The 15951-nt window shown below is 36.2% G+C and overlaps 1 long non-coding RNA gene across 4 annotated transcripts in view; it reads right to left on the bottom strand.

The window, feature by feature from the left end:
• Positions 1-439: 439 nt before the first annotated feature.
• LOC132773592 (uncharacterized) overlaps positions 440-15951 on the bottom strand; it is a 62083-nt gene continuing 46571 nt past the window's right edge. For all 4 annotated transcript variants that reach the window (XR_009631324.2, XR_009631322.2, XR_009631325.2 and 1 more), the window contains 2 exons: positions 2021-2181; positions 440-618 (listed from right to left, as the gene is read on the bottom strand). This is a non-coding gene — a long non-coding RNA (uncharacterized lncRNA). The remainder of the gene's footprint in view (positions 619-2020; positions 2182-15951) is intronic.

Consider the following 15951-nt stretch of genomic DNA (forward strand, 5'->3'; position numbering starts at 1 on the left):
TTTGCCCTCCAACACTCACCAGTACATTAATCTTTCTGCGGTAAGTATTCTGTGAAACAAAATGTCTTGCAAGTACTGTACACCATAAACAGAAAGAAACCAATCAATGTTACAGAGATGATACCTGCTTTATGTTTTGGGCACACTTGGCTTGAGGTTGCATCTTGGTCAAATGTACTAATATCATACTAATGGATCCAGTTCAATCAGATATCCCTAAGATATTATGATAAATCTAATATCCTGAACATTGGTTATGTGAAATGCTTGAGATGACTATCCCCAGGTAGAGATTAAGCATAGTTTGCTGCATTCTCATGTAATACTCTTAGCCACTTGCCCACTGATAGTTAGAAAGTGTAACATGAAAGAACTGTAAGTTCAAACAATTTCATAAGACATTCTGTGTATAACATGAAAGAACTGTAAGTTCAAACAATTCCATAAGAACCTTTAGTTAGAAAAATGTTGGTTGATACAGCAGGTTCCAACTAGTTAAAGGGTTTGTTTAGCTTTGGCATGGAGTAAACCCCAGTTGAAGGACTTACATAGCTTTCCATAGTCTGCAGAAAAACATATATTTTTGTCTTCTTTACATCCAAAGAAGGATACTAAGTACTAGAGAAAAAAGACAACACGAGGAGCCATTAAGTGATACATTTGCTTTGTCCTATACTTGTTGAGTATCCCTTAGGATCAAAAGTATTTTGGATTTCGGTTTCCCCCCCAGGTTTTTGAATATTTATATTTAGTTCTATGCATAATAAGATATGCACCTTATACACATAGACTGAAGGTACTTTTATACCAGGGGTCCTCAAACTAAGGCCCGGGGGCCAGATACGGCCCTCCAAGGTCATTTACCCGCCCCTTGCTCAGGGTCAACCTAAGTCTGAAATGACTTGAAAGCACATAGCAACAACAACAACAACTCTATTTCATCAGCCAAAAGCAGGCCCACACTTCCTATTGAAATACTAATAAGTTTATATTTGTTAAAATTATTATTCATTTAATTATTGTATTGTTTTAAAGTGTTTTTTGCACTACAAATATGATATGTGCAGTGTGCATAGGAATTCATTCATGTTTTTTTTTCAAATTATAATCCAGCACTCCAACAGTCTGAGGGACTGTGACCTGGCCCTCTGTTTAAAAAGTTTGAGGACCCCTGTTTTACATGACATTTAAAATACTTTTGTGCATGAAACAATTTTTGTGTACATTGAACCACCAGAAAGCAAAGCTGGCACTATCTCAGCAATCCATGTTGATAATTTTGGGTTTCAGAATTTGGACAAGTGATTCTTAACCTGTAGAAAGATTCAATGGGTAGCTAGAGTAATTCTATCAAGCCTGTTAGAAGCAGAAGCGGAATGTTCCTTTAAAATCTTACCTATCTTAACTACTTAGACTTCAACTGTTCTATCCTTTGTGCATTCTGGACACAGGTCAGGCAGTAGCCCTTTTTCTGTGCCTTTTGTTGAAAAAGACAGCATTAGATTGTCACTTCAAGAGCATGTTCACAAAGACTTCTTTAAACAGAATGCACCAGATAAATTAAGGAGCTCATCTCACTCAATCACTGAATAATTATGAAAAGACTTACCTGAGCAAGCTGTAATTCAGTTTTTTAAAAAGGGCTTTTATCGACCTTAACTTCTTTTGAAATTAAGAAACACTAATGGCTTCTTTTAAATTAACTACTGGGCTGTGTCTCTCAATTTTTGTGTGCCATTATGTTGTAATGAAAGTAACGTTAAAGAAAATTCAAGTACTTTGTGACCAATTGCTCTGGTATTTTCTTCTGAGCAAAGCAAGTAGATGCCTTTTTTCACAGCTCAATGGTGAATTTCTTTTTCTACTCTGTCATTTAAATATTCTTGACTAAAATATCTAGGCTGCTATCTACAAACTGCACGCTCTGACTTCACTCTTAGTGAATTCTTCTGCCTGTGTGCATTGTTTGTATGTGTGTGCGTGAAAATAAAATAAATGTGAACTCCAGTGTGATACTTACTGGTAATGAAAGAACACATTCTTGTATATCAAGGGAAATATCTGTGGTCCACGTGAAAGCAGAAGCGCAAAATTGACATGGAATGCAACATGTTTTCTCCTTTACACACTTCAGCAAAAATGCTTTTCTTCAGTATTTATCCATGATCTATAGGAACCATCCTATGGAGTAAGGAAGAATAATGCTCATTATTATTTTTGCTACATAGTGCTATCAGAAATAATGCATGAAAAGAAGCAAGAATAATTGATGATACTGAGCATGTATAGTCTGGTCTTGTTTCAGTTTCAGGAAAAAGAACTCCAGCGTGGAGAAAAGAAAAAGATTAAAATCAAACAAAACAGGTCAACTTTGGCCAGATGTACTTTTGAGGATGACACAAAAGTAAACTGAGCTATAGATATATGGGTACCCTTGTTGAACAGCCAAACAATTATGTATTTATTCTTAGGTAAATTAGGAAATCTCTAGTCTTGAAATTATCTATCAAAACAATAATTTTATCAAATGTGGAAAAGACGTGACATTATATTTTTTTAATATCCAAAGATCATGTAGTTTTTTTTTATTAATTCTGTTCAGCACTCAAATTATTAATTCCAGAACTTGAATTGCAGCTATCTAGAAATCCTTTAATGCTTCACTTTTATTAATCACATAAACACTTATGGGAACCCAGTTTTTTTCAAGGCACTCAGATAAAGATACCTGAGAATGAAAATGTGTATATACTGAAAGTACTGTATATGACCAAGTATAAACTGACCTGAATATATATATCTGGGAAAATGTTTTGACTCGAGTATAAGCCCAGGGTGGGAAATGCTGCAACTACTGGTAAATTTCAAATAAAAATAGATACCAGTAAAATTACATTAATTGAGGCAATAAATAATAAGAATAATAATAATAGAGTAAAATAATGGAAATGTAATCATAACAGTAATAATAGCATAAAATAATAAATGTAATAACAATAGAGCAAAATAATAAGTGTAATAATATCAATAATAAATAGAGTAAAATAATAAATGTAATAAAATAGTAATAATAACAGAGTAAACAATAAATAACCTTGACTCCAGTGTAAGCTGAGGGGGGCCTTTTCAGCCTAAAAAAGGATGAAAAGCTCTGCTTATACTTGAGTTTATATGGGATATTCTATCTGCTTCCTTTGTTATTGCTGAAGGAAAAAATACGTTTTTACAGCAAAAATAATATGTAGAATGAGGCATACTTGATATTTTAATTATCTGGGAAATATAAGATAAACCCGAGATAACATTTATTGTAAAATTATAGAATTCCAAACTTAAAAATACAAAAGGGAGGAGCCCAGTGAAAGAATAACACCAAAACAGTCTTAATTTGTACCATTAGAGACAAAATAAAATGAGATCTTTTTAATACAGTGCATTTAAAAAACAGAAGACAGAGATCTAGATTTGTTCAGCTTTATGCAGCGTGATAATAGGTGGAATGCTGTAAGTAGCAAGTTTTAAAAATAAAAGTTGGAGAAGAATTGCTTTCTTCCAAGCAACGGAAATTCTTCTTAGGAACATCTTAAGCTAATAATTCCTTTAAAGGGCAGCCCTGAAAGGTATCATATAAATGCACAAAGAAATAGAACATAAAAAGTATATTAAGAAAGGTAGAGTATATTCTGCTCTTTCCTCAAACCTGAGCTTCAATGAGGCTTGGAAAAATTAAAACAAATTCAATTGAAAGTATCTGCAAAGACATACGCTTTAAAAAGTTAGTTAAAATGCAATCAAGCTATCTACAAGACTAAAACAATTCGAAACAAATTTATTTACATTTTAAACTTCTGGTCAGGAAACACACTCTTGTGACACAATGCTTTTATCAAGCTTCTTATCATTACTGGAAAATTTTCAGACCCATGGTATTTTAAAAGAACAAAATAATATCTTGTTCAATTTTCAGTTGTCAGCTACAGTTGTTAGCAAATAGCTTTATTTCTTACTTTACAATAAATGGAGCAAACTCCCTGTTCCTTCACTCCTCCCTGCGCCCTTTTAAGGACATATAAAAATGTCGACAAGAACGAGGCAATGGTGCCTTCCCAGACGCCTACAGCACATGCAAATCATCATGCTGCCACGTAAGATGTTTTTCAACAGCTAATCTGTAGTACTTCTTTTTTCCTCTAATTGAAATAGGACCGGCTGAAGAGGTTATGAAACACAAGGACTGTGTGCTCTGTTCACTTGTTTGTGGCTGGAAGCCACCAGGGAAAATGAAGTCAAAGTAGCTCCGTATCTACATTTGCCTCTTGCCATTCTCTAGAAGAAAGCATTGCTCAGTGACATGGAAACAGAATAATAAACAGAAGCATTGTTTAATATTATTTTTTAGTGATGACAGAGGCAACACCTGGTCAAACCTGTCGAAGGTCCTTCAATTCTCAACTTAGCATGCAGAATTCAGTTTTAAAGCCAACCTGACTTCTCTCATTTGTTTTTTTAAAAATAGGTTTTCTTTTTACATCTGCCCCACTCTATGCTTCACCGGCCTTGTTTGTAAGTTATCTAGAAGAGTTACAGCCTTCCTGTGGTTGCTTCCTGGATTGTCCCAGTAATGCAAGTCATGGGAAGGCCATAACAGGAGGACATATCATGTGGCTACTTCCTATGCAAATGCTATTCCATCCCTGGGGCTAGTGGCCAAAATGTGGGAGGCTAAGATACTCCCCTTCCACATGATATCCTTATTGTGGCAACATCTTATTTGAATATATATATTTATCGTGTTTCAATAAATTGCTCCCAAGAAAATTGAAATATTAAAATAGTTGGGAGAATGACCCTACCCTCACTACATATTGTTGTCATAGTATGCCTCTGTTAAAGCAAAATGGATAGGCCAGGTGGAGAGAAGACATATAAAATAACTACCCTATATGCTCATGCATAAGTCTAGTAATTTTAATCAATAAGTCTACTCAAAAAACTTACCATGGGTCAATGTAAGTACAGTAGCATTACTCTTATCAGAAAATGAACTGCCTCCTTCTCTGCATGATGAAAGGAAAGGGCTTTCCTTGGAAAACCTTAAACAAGCATTGAGACCTTCAACTCTTTCTGTCATGGCACTGCTTCTGTCCTTATTGAATGCCTGGTCTGGGAAATGGTGGCAGCAGCCAGGGGCAATTGACCCCAAGGTGGTAATGGTGCTTTCTCTTTTTAGTGGAATGACCCTATTATCTTTTCCATGGATCTTATCAATATCCATAATTTTGTTCACCAAACCTGTCTCCAACTTATTCTTGAAGTTGATTTATATCTGAACATACAGGGTCCTCAAGATAAATGGCTTTATTCTCTAAGTTTTTAGAAACTTCCTGTGGACCTTATAAAGGATTGTGGCTTATTTGGGAACAAAATCCCAGTGCTTGCCACAACTTATAAATGGTTGAGACTTATTTGGAGAATAAAATCCCACCAACTGACAACCATCTATAATGATAGAGGCTATTTGGCCAATATAAATAACAACAACAACACTTTATTTGTACCCCGCTACCATCTCCCCAAGGGACTCAGTGTGGCTTACATGAGGCTGAGCCCAAACACAACAATACAAGCAATAGTAACAACAATACAAGCAATTAAAAACACATAGACAATAAGATAAACAACATTATCAAAAAAACAACACATAAATAAAAACAGCAGCTGTACACGACTTGTGGTAGGATGTGGCTTCTCTAATTAAAAATCAAAAGCAGAAGCTGTAATAAGCTGGAACAAACTTCTGGCCGGAAAACCTTTTGAAAGAGCTCTGGCACGCACCAAACTTTAAAGGAAAGTTAAACTCTTGGCTTACTTGAAGTATCTTAGGCAAGAGTGTGCTGGATTAGCACTCAGGCTTGTGTTCTGAGGTAGCACTGAAAAGATTACTCTTTTAAAATATGCGCTGCCACCATTAGACTTTTGATTGCTGCAGGAAATTGCTTTTAAAACTTCACCCACAGAGGCACACGTGAGACAGATGATGTGAACAATAAAACCATGATGCTTATTTAAGAGAACTTGAACAAAACAGGCATTAAGCTTAGCTGTTCTGAAGTAATAACATAAAAGCATGTGGTTTCTTTAAGCAGTTCAAACTTAGTTACAATTAACACACTTCTCTCCCTCCAGAAATTACTGACAGGATTCCTCTCTACCAAGCAATTCTAAACTCCACCACAGATAGTCCTAGCCTGGATCTATCTCTTCACTCCTCCACCAGCTATCTTCCCTAATAGCTGTAAAATCTTCTCACTAGCTATCTCTACTAGCTAACTGACCAACTTCAGGCCTCTATCACTATTCTCTTCTCCACTCCAAATTCCTAACTCTTTCTTCTTTGACACCCAGACTCAATCTGAGCTGACAGAGTTTTAAAACACACCCTTAAAGTCAATTTTTTTCTTTTCCAAGTTAAGCTCCACCCACTCTCTCCCAGCCAATCACTAACTCCCCTCATTTCCCTCCAAGCTGTTCCTGAGCATGCCCCCTTCAGGAAATGAAATTTAAAATGGATGCCACCGGCACCCTTTCCAAAATGGCTGCCAAACTTCCTGGGCCTACTTTTCTAGGCTTTTCTTTGCCTAACAGGTAGAGAATTCATCACAGACCTCATCACATCTGCTAGGTTCTGACTAGCTTCTTGGATCAGTTAGACCAGCAAGCTTTGCAGGAGTGCATACACAGGAACACACAACACAGATTAATTGCTCTTTCACAAATTTAACACACAATTATATAGCTATGTAAATCTTTAACTCTTTGGTGATTTTAAAAAAACTCTGTTTGCCATATCCCATTGAGGAAACACACAATATTAAAGAGATGGTGTAGTTTTTGCTTCTTATCTTACAGGTCATAAAGTGCATCCCACCTAATTTGTTTAGCCCAAGGAAACAGAGGTTATTCAACCCCTTTGATGCTGTTCTCCCTGCTGTAAAGTACCAAACATGCCAGGGATGCTCAATACAGGCTTCTACCTGTAAGTCAACTCATGTTCTTTCCTGCTCATAGCAGGATAATGAGTCCTAGGTCATTTACCTTTTCCTAGAGCTAAGTAACTTTCACTTTCAACACATTCATGGTTCATAGTTGAGTCAAAAATAGTCTCAACAAAATATTTCATAATGGCCAACTAAAAATGCCAGATGTATAATACCCTTTCTTCTCACTTAGTAATCCGTAGTGAATCAGAATGGCTTACTGAAACCTTAAAAGGTCACCAGATAGTAAGTGTGGGCTCAACAGGGCCCTTTCAACCAAAACACGATTTAACTCATGAGTCTATTTTTAAGTGAAATACTTGTTAATCATTGTTACACCTGTTACATGCACATATTTTCTAGGGTTATAGTTTTGTTTTGCTGTTTGCAAAGTCTTGTTTCTACTGAAATCAACTCAACACTTCCAAATAAAGCAACAAAATGCAAACAAGACCAATGAGAGTCAAGGCTTTAGAAAATAGCCAGATTCTTTACTATGTATAATATCTTCATGTATTCTTGCCTTCTGCAATGGGGTAACTGAAGTACCCTCTCCCCAATTACAGAGCTACAGAAGAAGGCAGGAGTTGTGCATTAGTAGCTTTCTTGCAATTATCCTTGCATTGCAATTGCAAATTTTAAAAAATCTGGATTTTTTAGAAGTGTGAAGTGCCATTTGAGAAGCACTGTATGATTAATTCCTTCTGTTTTGCTTAATGTCTTTGCTTTCTTTTACCTATCAACCCTATCTGCTTTTCCTCAGGTGGCCATAATCTGACTGCACATCAGGTAGCACCAACTACTATTAAAAGGCAAATATAACGGAACTGAGAAAGAACTGGAGTAACACATGGCTGTTCTTATTTTAATGCCATGAAGTTCAATAACTGCAGTATTATAGCTTTTAAAAAAATACAAGTGAGGCTGTTAATGAAAGTGAAGAAATCATTCGCATCTACCTGGAAAGGGACTGACATTTGACATCTCTATCAAGCAGAATGTAATATAACCTTAAGTGTACTCAGGATTCTCTTGTAAAATGTTACATTTATTATTTCAACAAATCCATCTTGGGATAGAAAAGGAGAAAGACAAAAGAAGCTATCTACATTCCAGTAAAAGAGCCCCAAAAGCTGGTGGATGAAAGTCATCCTGAGCCAGGAGCCTCATAGATGCTCCCTTTCCAGACAAAGTGACACAAAGGATTAACTTAACTTTTTGGAATAGGAAAGTGAGCTCTGCAAGTAGGAAGGAAACAAAATTGCTTTATACAGATCAAAGAAAGACATAACTGAAACAAAAGACAGGCATGATTCCTAGAATTCCTTCTCACCAATCACATTACACAAGCGGTGATACCTTTTTGCATCCAACATTATTTACCCATAGATCAAGCTATCTTAAGCTAGATCTGAATCAGCCATTTTGCTTAGGATGTAATCACAAGCACAATGCTGATGTAATCTGTATCACGTTCTAGAGAAATTCCCTTCTTAGTGCCAATTATTATGACTATTAGCTATAAGTAGAGAAGGGTACCTCATTCCAAAATGGAAAGGTGCCTGGAAGAACTAAGTTTTCCCACTGTGTTCTTACAAATTCCTCTATCTCCATATGATTACTTCTCAAATATGTCATGGTACCAAAAACCAAACCACATAGGGGTAAGAAGACACAGCAGCAAAATAGTAGAAGATCAATGCATTTTTTATCTTCTCCCCCCAATCTCTTGTTGATCTTGTACTTTTAGAGAGAGTAGTCACACCTGTAGAACTAATGGGGAGGGTATAGGACTACCATATGCTGCCAGATCAATGGTTCATTGAGACACATATTGTCTTTACTGTCTGGTGGTGCTTTCCAGATCCACTGATAAAGGTGTTCTCTACCTTGATAGCAGATGTTGGGCTGGGCATCTCGTTCATGAAAAACAAGTACACAGCCACTAACCTAGAGCCCCTCTCAAGATAAGATTAAACTATAATGTTGAAGACAGGCCCAGGCCAAACATTATGCTATTTCAATCTGTTGTGATGATCTTTGATTAACTAGATAGATCTGAATTAAAATATATTGCACTTAAGGCTGACTCTTGTCTGTTGCTTAAGGGTGAATTTTAGATACCTCAATGTTCAATCCTTTTCTCTAGCACAAAATACAGACTAGTCAAAACCTCCCAACTGAAAAATCTAGAAATCCACAAAATACCAATATAACCCTATTGTTTTGACTTAAGAAATTATACTATAATCCACAAACCTTATTTACAGATGCATGTGCATATAAGTAAGAGTCTTAGCACTTTAAAGTACTCTCATATTATTTTTTGCAATCTGCAAGCCCACTGGGCAGAAAATTAGGGAGCGTTCTACTGGAATGCTGCCCACACCTCACTTCAGCTCTACCTACCACTATCATGTAATTTCCAACAGGTTACCTCTGAGGAAATATAACTGTAAAAAAAAAGATTCCCCAACTGGATAACTTCAGGGCTTTCTTATTAAATGTATACAAAGTGGTTTTAATCAAATTTAATAAGAAGTACTTTAACATGCCCAACTGCTCGGCACATTGTGTTCATAAATCACCATCCAAAGATTACCTGAAGCCAAAAAACAAATTGTTCAGAAATGATTAGGAATGGAGATTCTTTTCTAAAAGTCCCCTACTTTGTTTTGAGAAAGACACACCAGTTATTACAAAGTGAGAATGATTCATGAATTACAGATTACAAGAAGTATTATTCAAAGGAATCTGCATGCATGGGAATCCATTTTGTTTCCTGCAGGAATGGCTGCCAAACTCTGCTCAGCAGGAAAATATATTCCATTGTTTTGCTGACTGCACCTCCCAAATTCAAAAAGAGATATTCAAGTAGGACTGCTAGAAAAGATACTTTTTCCTTGCTAACCCATGGGCATCATTGTTGGTTTTGGCTACACAATAAGACTCTAGATTTGTATCTCACATTGTAAAAACAAAATGTCTGTCATACTAGTCCATATAACTGTTCGAGCTGAGTGATATGTGTGTTGTGCATATATCCATGTGTATATGTGTATGAATTTTGTTTCCTGTGCCCTTGAGATCCTCATCAGGGGCTCTACTCAAGAGTGTCGTTGGATTCCAAGATGTAATGAGTGGTTATTCATTCAGTAGACATTCTTAGTGAGTGGCCCGTTATAAAATATTTCCCTGCACGGAAGTCTACTTTGGTACCAATCTCAGAAATTTCAGTGCCACTCAAATGTTATTTTATTGTTGCAAGATCTTGAGATTGTTTATTCTAATTGCCTGGTTGCATCTTAATCTGTGTGAAACATTTTAGACCTTCTTGTGTTTGCTAACATAATATAAAATCTCTGCTGATTTTTAACAGATTTTTGTGCTGCTTTTGATATTAAACATTCAGTCTGAAATCAAGACCTTTCAGCAAAACCTTTTAACATTCTAGCTGGTGCTTTCACATTGGATTCACCTGAGCTCCCTCCCTCATTTTCCCTCTCTCCCCATCCTTACTCCCTCCCCAGCTACTTCATCTGATGCAGCACAGTTTTCAGAACTATCTTCGCGCCATCTTGCCTTAAAATCAGAAGACATAATAGGACAAAAAGCTACGTCAGCAATGTACCAAAAATGCAGGATGACACCTTTTGGCTTTCAGGAATACCTGGTACCTCTTTTCAAAGCATCCACCCAACTCTACCACCTCCATATTCAGCCCATCCATCCATGCAGCCAAGATATTGGTTCTGTAATAACATCACAAAAATATCTTGGGCCCAATATACTTACAATCATAGGTAGTACCCTCACTGCAGAATCTAGATTATGAAATAATGTCTAACTGTTTCTGGCTACCACCATAGCATTTATCATTTTTCTTTTGCACTTAAGCTAATTGCTTGGTTATACTCAAAAACTGTTTCTCCTATGTAAAATGAACTACTTTTAGTACATGGGGAAATCCAACAATTGCACAAATATCCTCACAGAGCTCAGTTGTGCCTTCTCAAAACCTTTAGAATAGATGTGAAGGAGGGAAACTGGATATTACTGGCCTTGTTCATGGTGTGCTGTCACAAGAGCATCCTACAGTGACCCTAAAGAATGTCTATTTCTCCCAGCAAGATGGAGAAGACTGGAAACTTCTGATTCTCTTTGGAATTAAGTGTACTTGAGTGAGTCATCTCACCCCATAAAAACTGCTATTACTCTTAATAATAGTGAGATGAAAAACTTCAATATTGACCATTGTTAATATTAGCCACATTTAATCTAAAATGGAAGCAGAATTTCCAGTTAACTCCTTATAATCCCACAAAAGAAGAGGAGAGTATGTGATCACAAATGAGTCATATAGTCTCCAAATTAGACGATTTGCTCTCATTTGGCTCTCCTTTTGGCAAGAGCAAAGAAACAAGAAAACTTGTACATTATTAGAATTGGAGCTCCTGGTGGTTGCTTTTTCATAAACCAAATAGGAAATGTCTATCAAGAACAAACTCTGACTTGAATGGCAAACTATTGATGTTCTCAGATGGAATAGAATAAAATCTTCATCTAAAAATAGTTGACAATATTCACCGTCAGTCATCCTACCATTAAATTTATAAGCCAAAATGGGCAACCATCTCCAGAATGTGTCCAGCCTGATAAGTGGAGTCAGATAACAGTTGACTCAAGTAAACATCTGCCATAGCATACATGAAATCTTGATCTCATACACCCCATGACTGATAGTAGTCTCCTAGTAGTAATATCCTAGGAATCTTCACAGTCTTGTCAGAAATTAACCAGCACATCTGATACATTGAGGGTGTTAGGGACTATATACTAAGAACCTCATCACACTAAACTACAAACCCCAGAATTCTGCAGGACGCAGAAACCAGATTTAAAGTAGATTCATTCTCTCCAGTGTGATGAAGCAGTAACAGAGTCAATACAGTAACAGAGCCATTGTCTTGCATACTTAACATCAATAGTAGACAGTAAAAAAAAATAGTAATTAGAAATTTTGTAAAAAGAAAGAGGGAAACGTTTTTATAGACAGCTTCACAATTTAATCTGTCAGAATTTTTGTATATAATTTGTAAATAACTGTTATGCTAGAAGGAAGAATGGAAAAATATTATAGTAGGAAGGAAGAACATATTTTTGTATGACTGTCTCTTAACTCAAAGGATGGGAAGTGACTACAACTGGATGGGTGGGAGGAGGGAATGGCATAGTTACAATCACTATACAAATGATTGGAAATATTGTATTTGTTTATGTATATATACATGTTTATAGATTTTTATTGTTCTTTTTGGTAAATACGCAAATTTAAAACAAAAATAATCATAACGACAAAAACAATAACTAATGAATATAGCTCTTAGATATGGACTTGGACTCATGGTAACACTAACATTCTTAAGTCTTGTCTTCTGATAAGACTTTGAAGCTTATTGTCAAAGCTAGAAGAGGCTTCCTCTGTCTGATTTATCCAACCAGGAGTTTACCATATATCAAACATGACTGTTCATTACTATCATGTCTTATATGTTCATTGATTTGTTATTAACTGATATAGAATTAACCAGAAACATCTTCAAGCTGATATTAATCTGATCAAGACAGTAAGAAAAACCAGAAGAAAGGGCAATCATACTACCTTCTTCCTGTCATCCACTGAAATGGCAGCACCTTAAACAACCTTTATCTCTATCTGTTCTCTATTAATTTGTCTTTGTAATTCCTGGCAATTGCCAGTAGTGTCAGTAATACCATCAACTAAGAAAACAAAACAGCTAGGTAAAGCAACTTTGTTCTCCATGCCTTCTGGCTTTCTCAATATGGTATTTCAGGCAATACTGAAGTATGAAGTAACAAAAAATTCTTCCAGGAAGCTATTTTTGCTACTTCTGTGACTTTTGTTTACTGCTATTGTCACTGTTTCCCCCACAAACCAGTGGAGCCTGTTCCACATGGAATTCTGCAGGCCTTGAGCCACAGAGCGAAAAGCCCTTGAGCTCTCAATCTTCAGCTTCCGTTGGAGGCTTCCTTCTACAGCAAATTAGTATCTTCACATTGCTTGTACAATTAATATCTATGTAACCTTTAACAACTTAAACAAATAATACTTCTAATGTAGGGTGCCATTTTAGTCTGCTATTTCTGCCCCAGTACTAGCTTTCCTACCAGCTTTTATGGCTCAAAGTAAATAGGAAAGGATAGCATATTGGGTTATACAATATATAATTAAGTCATACGATTATTAGTAGGAATATAACAGACCAGCTATAATTACACCAAGGTTTAAAACTCTGGATTTACCTTTTGGTTCAGCTTTAAGCTTCCTATGATCTCGCGAAGGATAACACAAACATGATCATGTTACCATTCTAATACCTGGAAATCATATTTTCCATAGGTGTAGAGATGACATTGGTTCTATCTTTGTTACCTTTAATGTCTGCAATGGACAGGTGTGCAAGTGAAAAAGAACTACCGCATATATTCGAGCATAAGCCGACCCAAATAAAAGCAGAGACACCTAATTTTACCACAAAAAACTGGGGAAATGGATTGACTCAAGTATAAGTTGAGGGTGGGAAATGCAACAGAGGTATGCTCTTTCATTAGAGTTGAAATGAAACACATAAATCTCCAAAGCCCCTTTCCCCTCCAACTCCAGCACTCTGTTCTTGGGGCAATAATTGGGGCAGAAAGGTAAAAACTTAAATTCACTTGATATACCTACTCCAAACTGGTAATAAAGCTACACCAGCCTTGAATCTGACATTGTTTCTATCCCATATGAACAGATGGAGGAAAAGGAGGAAAACCATGGAAGGAAAAGAAAGGGGCAATGGTAAAAAGCCATGCCACACACATATTGTTTTGCTGATTTGAGTCCAGATTTCTCCTCCTTTCTGCTATGGCAATTTTAGGCTGTAGTTCTCCGCACATCCTCCTACAAAGTCCATTGAACCTAGTAGCCATTATTTATGTATAAATAATAGGATTGCACTGTTATTCAATTTATTATGGGCAATATTGTTGATTAATTCACCAATTAAATTGGCAAAGTAAAAAATATTTCTGAGGTTAACAAGCAAACTTTGTTTTTAGTTGATGTGCTGAATTTAGAAGAGAGAAATGAAGAAAGGGGAGCAGCTTCTATTTGAAAGGTTTCTTTTCATCTGCAGCTTTTTATGAGGACTTGCATGAAAAATAATTGATTTTGTAAGCCTGATTAAACACAGAACTGTTTTAGAGGGGTATTTCAAAGTAATAGTTGGTAAACCCCTGTGTCATTCCCATTATATACACAATGTACATCAATCCCTGTATTTTTTAAAATATATATATGTAATTTTACAATAGAAATGTCATATTTGTATTAATTTGTTTTCCACTAAGAAGAGCGGCTATGAGTGTGCATTTACCATATCTTGAAGACTGGGAAAACTTGGCATGGATAGTAAGTGGAAATTGGACTGCTTTGGATTATTTTAATTCAGGTGATTTTAATCTAGCGAGCAGGTTCTTAATGTACATATATTTACATCTATTTTAATTTTGTGGATGTATTTATTATGTGTTTTATATTATGCCCGGCCATAGGTTTTTAAATGCTGTATGTTATTCTTATTGTTTATTGCTTATTGAGTATTTTTTTGTTTTTGAGTTTTATTTTAACTGTTTTGCATTGATTATTTGTTATTGCTTTTGTTTATTGATGTGCTGTGGGCTTGGCCTCATGTAAGCCACACCAAGTCCCTTGGGGAGATGGTAGTGGGGTACAAATAAAGTTTTTTTTAAATTATTATTATTATTATTATTATTATTGGCATCAAATTGTTGTCTGTTGGAAGCTGTTCTGAGTCCCTCCACAGAGGTTGAGAAGGACAGGGCATAAATGTTTTAAATAAAATAAAATAAATTGGTTGTGTACACTACAAGGTCACCTTGTATTATTAAAGGATTAATTTTAAAGAATTTAAGTTTGTGAAGTGCTGTGTCATCTTCACTCACTGGTTGCAGAGTTCCCCATCCATCAGGAAGCTAAAGTCAAATGTTGTGCATTTATTTTCCCAGAACATATGGGTGGTTTCTGTGGGTCAGAGGTAGAGTAGAGAAATACTCTGGTTGTGAAAGCTGCTACTCTCTTTGTAGCTCTAGGATAATTCAAAATGTTTAGTATGAGAGAGACTGAGAGAGTAAGAAAGAGCAAGCTTGCTGCCTCTTGAAATGACATAAATAGAGAGAACAGTGGAAAGGTCTAAGTGGGCAACATGTTACGAGGAGACAAAGACCAGGGAGAAAGCGACAGAAAAGAGAAGACAAGCAGAAGAGATGAAAGGAAAGATCATTGGGGAGACACAGAATGGGCACCTGGTGAGCGAGGGAAGTGAAATAAAAACATCTAGATGAGAAGCCAGAGAAAAGGAGCATTTAGCTCCAGTGAAGATGAGCAATGGCATGAATGTGTGGATGATGAGAAAGGAAGACTGGAATGACTGGCTGAGTGGAGAGAAAATGCAAGCAGCTGGGTGGAAGGAGCAATGTAGTGGGAGTAAAGAGTTTCTGATCCACTCAAAACCAGGTGCTTTTGCTACTTTGAAATAAACAAATAAATTATTAGAATAGGTAAACATAACCTATAAAATTATATAAAGTCTAAGTGATTTGGGCAACTTTCCAAAGAGAAAAAATGTTCTTGCTTTTAATTCATGAATTGATCCCCATCTCCAACTTCTGCTCAGAAATATGGCAAGTACCGTATATTCTGGTGTATAAGACTAATTTTAACCCAAGAAAATCTTCTCAGAAGGCAAGGGTCGTCTTATATGTGGGAGTAGTCTTATATACGGCGGTAGACTTATATGCTGAAACTTCAAATTGGATTGGAGACTCTATG

Source organism: Anolis sagrei, chromosome 4 (genome assembly GCF_037176765.1).
Source record: "Anolis sagrei isolate rAnoSag1 chromosome 4, rAnoSag1.mat, whole genome shotgun sequence".
Lineage (NCBI taxonomy): Eukaryota > Metazoa > Chordata > Lepidosauria > Squamata > Dactyloidae > Anolis > Anolis sagrei.